We start from the raw sequence: 8,048 nt of genomic DNA, 5'->3' as shown, positions 1-8,048 counted from the left end.
GGCTCTAACTCGTTCTCCTGCTATACCACCAACATGTGGAACGCCCTACCACAGGCCTTGAAGGAGTGCAAATCCCTAGCCTCCTTCAAAATTGGTATGAAAAGTCACCTTCAGCCAGGCGGCTGCTACTCGAGACTTGTAAATAGACTAAGCACCTCCCCCTTTTTTGTATCCCCATTTTCTGCTTGTGTAATTTGTTATCCTATGTAAAGTTCTATCCGTCTGTCTTTCAATGTTATATGAGATACATAAAGTGGTTCCTGTGTAAATAAGCTTACTAGGATCTTCTTTTAGTTGACCTTGTACCAGTGATTTGAGCTGTCATGAAGCTGTACTTTTTTTCTATTGCAAACTGCTAATAAATTCTTCAATCAATCAAAACAGGTAGGCCTACAATACTGAAGGATTACAGCCAATGAGGCCATATTTTCAAATGTGAGAATATTTGAAAAATATATTTGGTTATGTGTGTTTTATCTGAATCATCACTCATGGCCTGGGAACACTGATCCTGCATACTTACCGGCTTTCTTCCCACCTATCATGTAGTGCTTACGCACGTCGCGCACACACACACACACACACACACACACACACACACACACACACACACACTCCGTCATATGCAGCACGTTTGAACAAGTATTGTCATTCCTATTCCTATAATGACTAAGAGACTGCTGGGATCTTAGGCCTATCTGTGTTTCAGTTAAACTGTAGGCCTAGTTCTTCTCACACAGCACAGTGAACTCTTTTCACTCAGTTAGACAAACCAAACCTTTTGTAGAGGTTTTTCACCACAGATTCACCACAGTTCATTTAAATATTATAGTGACTGTGACAGTGATGTCAAACGGGGTAACATGTCTGTCCTTAATAGGTCGAACACCCTTAAATTGCTTTGGTCCGACCACCAAAACCTAACCTTAACCCTAACCCTAAACCTAACCTCAGTAAAACTATTCCTAAACCTAACCATAACCTCAGTAACCGTGACGTGGGTGATTATCTAATTCTAACCTGCCGATGCTGGTGATTATCTAACCCATTTAATTATTTGGATGCACCTGATTCCAATAGCTCTAATCTGTATTAAGGGGATTCCAGACGGTACGCGGTCACCGCCTGCTAGTAATTCATTTTCAATGAGAGGCGGGCGGCTATTTCGTCCGCGCAGCGAAGTTTAGAGGCGGCGAGGCGAGCGGGCGCAGTCCCGTGAAAATCCCCGCGAGCGTGCTCGTTTGTGCATGCGTACGCGGGCGGTGAGAGATGGATTGTGTTCATCTTTGTGAAATACCGCGCAGCGTTTACTCAAAGAGCGAGTGTGTTAGTGTATCACCGCGGCGCGGTCCTCGCAGATCCAAGCGGGAGCCCCGGCGGCAACCGCTGTCCGTCTGTAGAGCGCCTTAATGTGATTTTTATGGAGTGCATATATAGCCGTCACTGTTTGACAGGTAACACATTGTCATGCAGACGAAATGGCTCTTCAACTGCGGTGAATCAGCCAGACAGGCCTGGTGAAAAGGCTCTCCTCCAAGTGCCGCGAAAAGACCAAATCCATGTAGGCGAAAAAATCATAGGCGAATGTGCTTGACACCAAAGAGGTCAATTATAGACTTAAGTTTGGCTCAAACAGTTTTCAAATGCTTCCGCCTAACAACAAGCTGTACACCGGAAGCACTGAGGATGATTGGGATGAGATAAGATGAGTCAACACAAAATTTAAAACTATTGGTTCTTAAGGAACAAGGAACAGAGTAGGTGCTATACTTACATATTAAGGGGAGACATGGCAGGTGAAAACATGTAGGCTAAACATTTAAAGAATTGGGATTTTTTTTACTATTTTGCTTCCTAAACATGTCTTCTTTCAAACTAATGCAAAATAAACGTTCAAAATACACATATAGATGTTCATTTCATACGTGAAGGTGCCGAGTTAACATCATTTGTTTTCATACATTTTTTATAAAATATATATATATATGGGTGCATATATAGACAATAAAAAATAAATAAAAGATGAATCAAAGAAACATGGCCCCCTCACGTATTAGGAGGGCAGTATGAGTCACCAGAACCGAGGACAGGTGTTTTTGATGAATCTAACATGATTAAAATGGAGTTTGAAGTTACAATTGGTTTGTATAGGATGGGGGTGTGTCTGATCTTTAAAGGCCGTTTTCTCAAATGTGTTTTTCCTCCTACTTTAAATCTCCACTTCAGTTGCACCCACATAGCCTACACCAAACCTTCCAGTTTTATTATCTATATCCTGAAGATATATACAGAAGGGGTTTGTTGATATATCATTCATAGCCTGGTTTACATCACATTTTATTCCTAAAAACATGGCGATTTTTTTTATGCCTCTTGACACTATTTTATGATTTATGGAGTGATAAAAAGAGACATATAAAATCCCCTCTGTAATTTGTTTTGTCTCTATATGTCAAGAAAGGGAAACAATAGTTTTGAACCTGGCATTATCCAATCTTCAGATTTATGTAGGCCTACCTGAAAAGTATGCAAATTGGGCATTATTAGCGCATATAATGCTTAATTTGCATAGGCCTATCTAAACATATCATTTCAGAAAATTTGTAGGGGTGGACTCAGGTAATGTGGGCCATCAGGTAATGTGAGCCAGCCATAGTTTCAGGCTCCTAGCAACTGTGCCTTTAAATCTTTGCAGCCAATGGCTGCACATGTTCTTGCCACAGCTGTGCTTGACACCAACAAGTGATTTGATTGGTCCATAGTCGTTTTGATGGGAGGAGCTAAGCCACACAACAAGACCTGCTGGAAGAATTTGCAAGGTGGGTGCAGAGACACAAAGTTTTAACTTGAGATTGCTAAGGATACTACATCAATGAAAACAAATGCACATTTATAAAAACTGGTGCAAAATGTGTGTTAAGATGTCCTTTACCAGGCATGATGTTGATATTTTGCTTAATGAAATCATTTTTCATAAATAATGACGTTTTTGTAAGTGGCTCACATTACCATAGTCAATTGTGGTGAAAGCTTAGCTGGGCCAGCTTAGGTGGGCCACCTTCATTAGCATTATGTTTTGTGTTAGCTTAGGTGGGCCACCTTCAGAAATGAGCCCTGGGGGTCCCTGGGGGTCCCTGGAGGTGGTCCCCGGGCGGCAGTGCTCGGAGGCCCGCCAGGGACCTCCGGTGGTGGTCCCTGGTGGTCCCTGGTGGTCCCTGGCCGTCCCCAGGCCCTGTTTTGGGGGCCTGGAGCCGGCCCTGGACCTCCGGTGGTGGTCCCTGGTGGTCCCTGGTGGTCCCTGGCCGTCCCCAGGCCCTGTTTTGGGGGCCTGGAGCCGGCCCTGGGGGTCCCTGGAGGTGGTCCCCGGGCGGCAGTGCTCGGAGGCCCGCCAGGGACCTCCGGTGGTGGTCCCTGGTGGTGCCTGGTGGTCCCTGGCCGTCCCCAGGCCCTGTTTTGGGGGACTGGAGCCGGCCCTGGGGGTCCCTGGAGGTGGTCCCCGGGCGGCAGTGCTCGGAGGCCCGCCAGGGACCTCCGGTGGTGGTCCCTGGTGGTGCCTGGTGGTCCCTGGCCGTCCCCAGGCCCTGTTTTGGGGGCCTGGAGCCGGCCCTGGGGGTCCCTGGGGGTCCCTGGAGGTGGTCCCCGGGCGGCAGTGCTCGGAGGCCCGCCAGGGACCTCCGGTGGTGGTCCCTGGTGGTGCCTGGTGGTCCCTGGCCGTCCCCAGGCCCTGTTTTGGGGGCCTGGAGCCGGCCCTGGGGGTCCCTGGGGGTCCATGGAGGTGGTCCCCGGGCGGCAGTGCTCGGAGGCCCGCCAGGGACCTCCGGTGGTGGTCCCTGGTGGTGCCTGGTGGTCCCTGGCCGTCCCCAGGCCCTGTTTTGGGGGCCTGGAGCCGGCCCTGGGGGTCCCTGGGGGTCCCTGGAGGTGGTCCCCGGGCGGCAGTGCTCGGAGGCCCGCCAGGGACCTCCGGTGGTGGTCCCTGGTGGTGCCTGGTAGTCCCTGGCCGTCCCCAGGCCCTGTTTTGGGGGCCTGGAGCCGGCCCTGGGGGTCCCTGGGGGTCCCTGGAGGTGGTCCCCGGGCAGCAGTGCTCGGAGGCCCGCCAGGGACCTCCGGTGGTGGTCCCTGGTGGTGCCTGGTGGTCCCTGGCCGTCCCCAGGCCCTGTTTTGGGGGCCTGGAGCCGGCCCTGGGGGTCCCTGGGGGTCCCTGGAGGTGGTCCCCGGGCGGCAGTGCTCGGAGGCCCGCCAGGGACCTCCGGTGGTGGTCCCTGGTGGTCCCTGGCCGTCCCCAGGCCCTGTTTTGGGGGCCTGGAGCCGGCCCTGGGGGTCCCTGGGGGTCCCTGGAGGTGGTCCTCGGGCGGCAGTGCTCGGAGGCCCGCCAGGGACCTCCGGTGGTGGTCCCTGGTGGTCCCTGGTGGTGCCTGGTGGTGGTGCCTGGTGGTCCCTGGTGGTGCCTGGTAGTCCCTGGCCGTCCCCAGGCCCTGTTTTGGGGGCCTGGAGCCGGCCCTGGGGGTCCCTGGAGGTGGTCCCCGGGCAGCAGTGCTCGGAGGCCCGCCAGGGACCTCCGGTGGTGGTCCCTGGTGGTGCCTGGTGGTCCCTGGCCGTCCCCAGGCCCTGTTTTGGGGGCCTGGAGCCGGCCCTGGGGGTCCCTGGAGGTGGTCCCCGGGCGGCAGTGCTCGGAGGCCCGCCAGGGACCTCCGGTGGTGGTCCCTGGTGGTCCCTGGCCGTCCCCAGGCCCTGTTTTGGGGGCCTGGAGCCGGCCCTGGGGGTCCCTGGGGGTCCCTGGAGGTGGTCCTCGGGCGGCAGTGCTCGGAGGCCCGCCAGGGACCTCCGGTGGTGGTCCCTGGTGGTGCCTGGTGGTGCCTGGTGGTCCCTGGCCATCCCCAGGCCCTGTTTTGGGGGCCTGGAGCCGGCCCTGGGGGTCCCTGGGGGTCCCCGGAGGTGGTCCCCGGGCGGCAGTGCTCGGAGGCCGGGCAGGGACCTCAGGGGACCCCCGCTGGTGGTCCCTGGTGGTCCCTGGCCGGCCAGAGTGGTGCAAAGGCCCGCTTTTGGGGGCCTGGCGCCGGCCCTGGGGGTCCCTGGGGGTCCCCGGAGCTCCCCAGGCCCGGTTTTTGGGGCCTGGCGCCGGCCCTGGGGGTCCGCGGGGGTCCGCGATGGCACCATCGTGTGCGGGGCGGCGAGCCGGTTCCAACGGTACCATTATTGAAATTAAATTCAATGAATGAAATTAAATTGACCTCCAAATCTTGTTTGACTGTTTTGCTTTGATTTGCTTTGGCTCATTATAGCAGATGAGTGGCTCACATTACCTTATTAGGGTTAGGGTAAGATGGGCCACTGACAAAAATATGATTTAATATAAAAATACACTAGATATGCAAAATATAAGCATTGTTTCTGGTTAAGGCCGTCTACATATATATTATATATATTTTTTATCGATGTGCATTTGTTTTTTATTCACTTGTCAAACTTATAACTGACAAATTAGATATGTTTGGACAATGCAATTCTCCTCTGCAGGCTAGTTTTGAGACATTGCTCTTCCCACCAAAACAACCAAAGACCACTCAAATTTTGATTGTTTTGTGTCAAGTACAGTTGTGGCAAGAAACATGTGCAGTCATTGGCTGTTAAATTTTAAAGAGCTAGGAATTAATGGGGTCAACCCTAAAGTGGCCCATTTTAGCTGATCAGGTGGCTCAAAAAACCTGAAAAGTGTTAATCTTGAAAATGTGTGACATTTTAAGCTTAAACATTTAAAAAAAAATAACCATCTAATTTTCCTACATACATTTAACACAAATATATTAAGGACAGTCTATATTAACTATAAAAAATACATTCAGCGTTCTGCACTGCTTTTTCTTAGTTTCCCAGGCGATTTACCAAAAAGCGGCCCACATTACCTGAGTCCACCCTAATTCAAAAGTTCTTAGTCTTGATGTAGGCTAATCAACTGGAAAGTTTCATTGTGGTAGCTAGTTAATTTTTTTACCCTATTCACCTGTAGTGTCTCGCCTTAAGATGTGATAAAACTACTTGATTATTGAGGCACATTGGAGTAGGGTCTAACCATAGACTGTATAAGGTGCTCTACAGACGGACAGCGGTTGCCGCCGGGGCTCCCGCTTGGATCTGCGGGGACCGCACCGCGGTGATACACAAACACACTCACTCTGCGAGTAAACGCTGCGCGGTATTTCACAAAGATGAACACAATTATCTCTCGCCGCCCGCGTACGCATGCACAAACGAGCACGCTCGCGGGGATTTTCACGGGACTGCGCCCGCTCTCCTCGCCGCCCCAAAACTTCGCTGCGCGGCTGAAAAAGCCGCCCGCCTCCCATTGAAAATGAATTACTAGCAGGCGGTGACCGCGTACCGTCTGGAATCCCCTTAAGGGTCTAACAATAGGAAATAGGCTAGAGAAGAGAGAACCACGATCAAGCGGTCTTTATTGTGTTATGTGGGTGTGTGTGCGTGGTAGTCTATACTTGCATGCGTGCGTGTGTTATTACAAAAAATAGTCTACCATATAGTGACAATGACAGTGCGTGGGTGGCAGACATTGTGTAACTCTCATATCCGAGATCACAGACAATGAACTTGATCCTGCTGTTTGATCCTGGGCGTGTTTCTCTCTCTCTCTCTCTGCCTCTCAAACCATGTTTTCACTAACCAGAAAAAAGAAAAAAAAATGCATAGGCAGTAGGTAATTGGATGAGCAGTAGAAACATGGTCTCTCCCATCAGTGCCGGTTCTAGGACTCAGGTGGCCCTATGCAAGATTATTGTAGGTGGCCCCCTACTGACGCTAGGTGTTTTGGTGTTTATTTTTAGTTTAGTTTTTTGAGGATACATGCGGATACGGGTGTCTTTGAATGACCTGATGGCCTCAGCACATTGATGTAGCCTATTACTGACACACAAAGTCATAACCACTACAGCACAGCATTGGCAACTTAATAAGGAAAGACTATTAAGGGGCCTGTGGCTGTGGGCCTTGTGGCCCTAAGCAACTGCTTGTGTTGCTTATCCCTGTCTCCCATCTTGGGAGTGGTAAGACATAAAAGTTGCTGATTGCACCATGAATGCATAATCCCACAGCACACACCTCTGAGTCTGCATCGGGTTTGCGAGTGTGCATGCCTTTAAATGTGTTTTTCTTTTATTATTATTGTTGTTGTTTTGGATTTGAATCCACCAAAATGTTTTCATGTTATTATTATCAAACTATAAAAACAATGTTTAAATATTGCTAATCTTTTTTTTTTCTTCTTTAAAAATAAATAAATAAATAAAATAGATAGTCCTATAGCCTATTGATTTGCACTATACATTGCATTGACGGGGGAACACGTACATTTTGACAGGGATAAAAAAAAAAAAAAAAATTACAATCTTAGACCAAGACAGAGTATCCTTGCAATTGATTGATTGAAGAGGTACAGTTTCATGACAGTAGTGGTGCAAGGTAAACTAAAAGGAGATCCTGGCTACACAGGAAACCTTTAACATTGAAAGACAGACGGATAACACAGTAGCCTCAATACAAATAATGCTTTTATTCAAAAGCGATGTGAGGTGGGAGGGTTATACATGTGGGGGTCACCTTGCCTTATACAAACACCTGTCCCAGGTGAGCATGTCTGTATGTGTTTAAAACTCATAAAAGCAAACTGTAAGGAATGTGGTTGTTCCAGTTCACACAGTATTGTGCAGAGCTCTCTCTCTCTCTCTCTCCCTCTCTCCCTCCCTCTCTCTCTCTCTCTCTCTCTCTCTCTCTCTCTCTTGCCTGCCCCACCACCCCCTCCCGTAATGTGAAACTGTAGCAAAATAAACTTCCGTGACGTGTTGCGTTTTGTTGTATATTTTTATTTTATTTTGTGTCCTTCGTGCACAGGCAGGCCACTCCTTACTTGTTTTTTTTTATTTTTTATTTTTTTTATATATGAATAATATTCACCCATCGGCACAGGAGGGATGTCGTCTATACAAGAGGTGTGTGTGTGTGTGTGTGTGTGGGGGGGGGGGGGGGGGGGGGGGCACCTTAGT

Source organism: Nannobrachium achirus, assembly GCF_963921795.1.
Source record: "Nannobrachium achirus genome assembly, chromosome: 10".
In the NCBI taxonomy this organism is placed as follows: Eukaryota; Metazoa; Chordata; class Actinopteri; order Myctophiformes; family Myctophidae; genus Nannobrachium; species Nannobrachium achirus.
Note: the sequence above shows the minus strand (reverse complement) of the source record.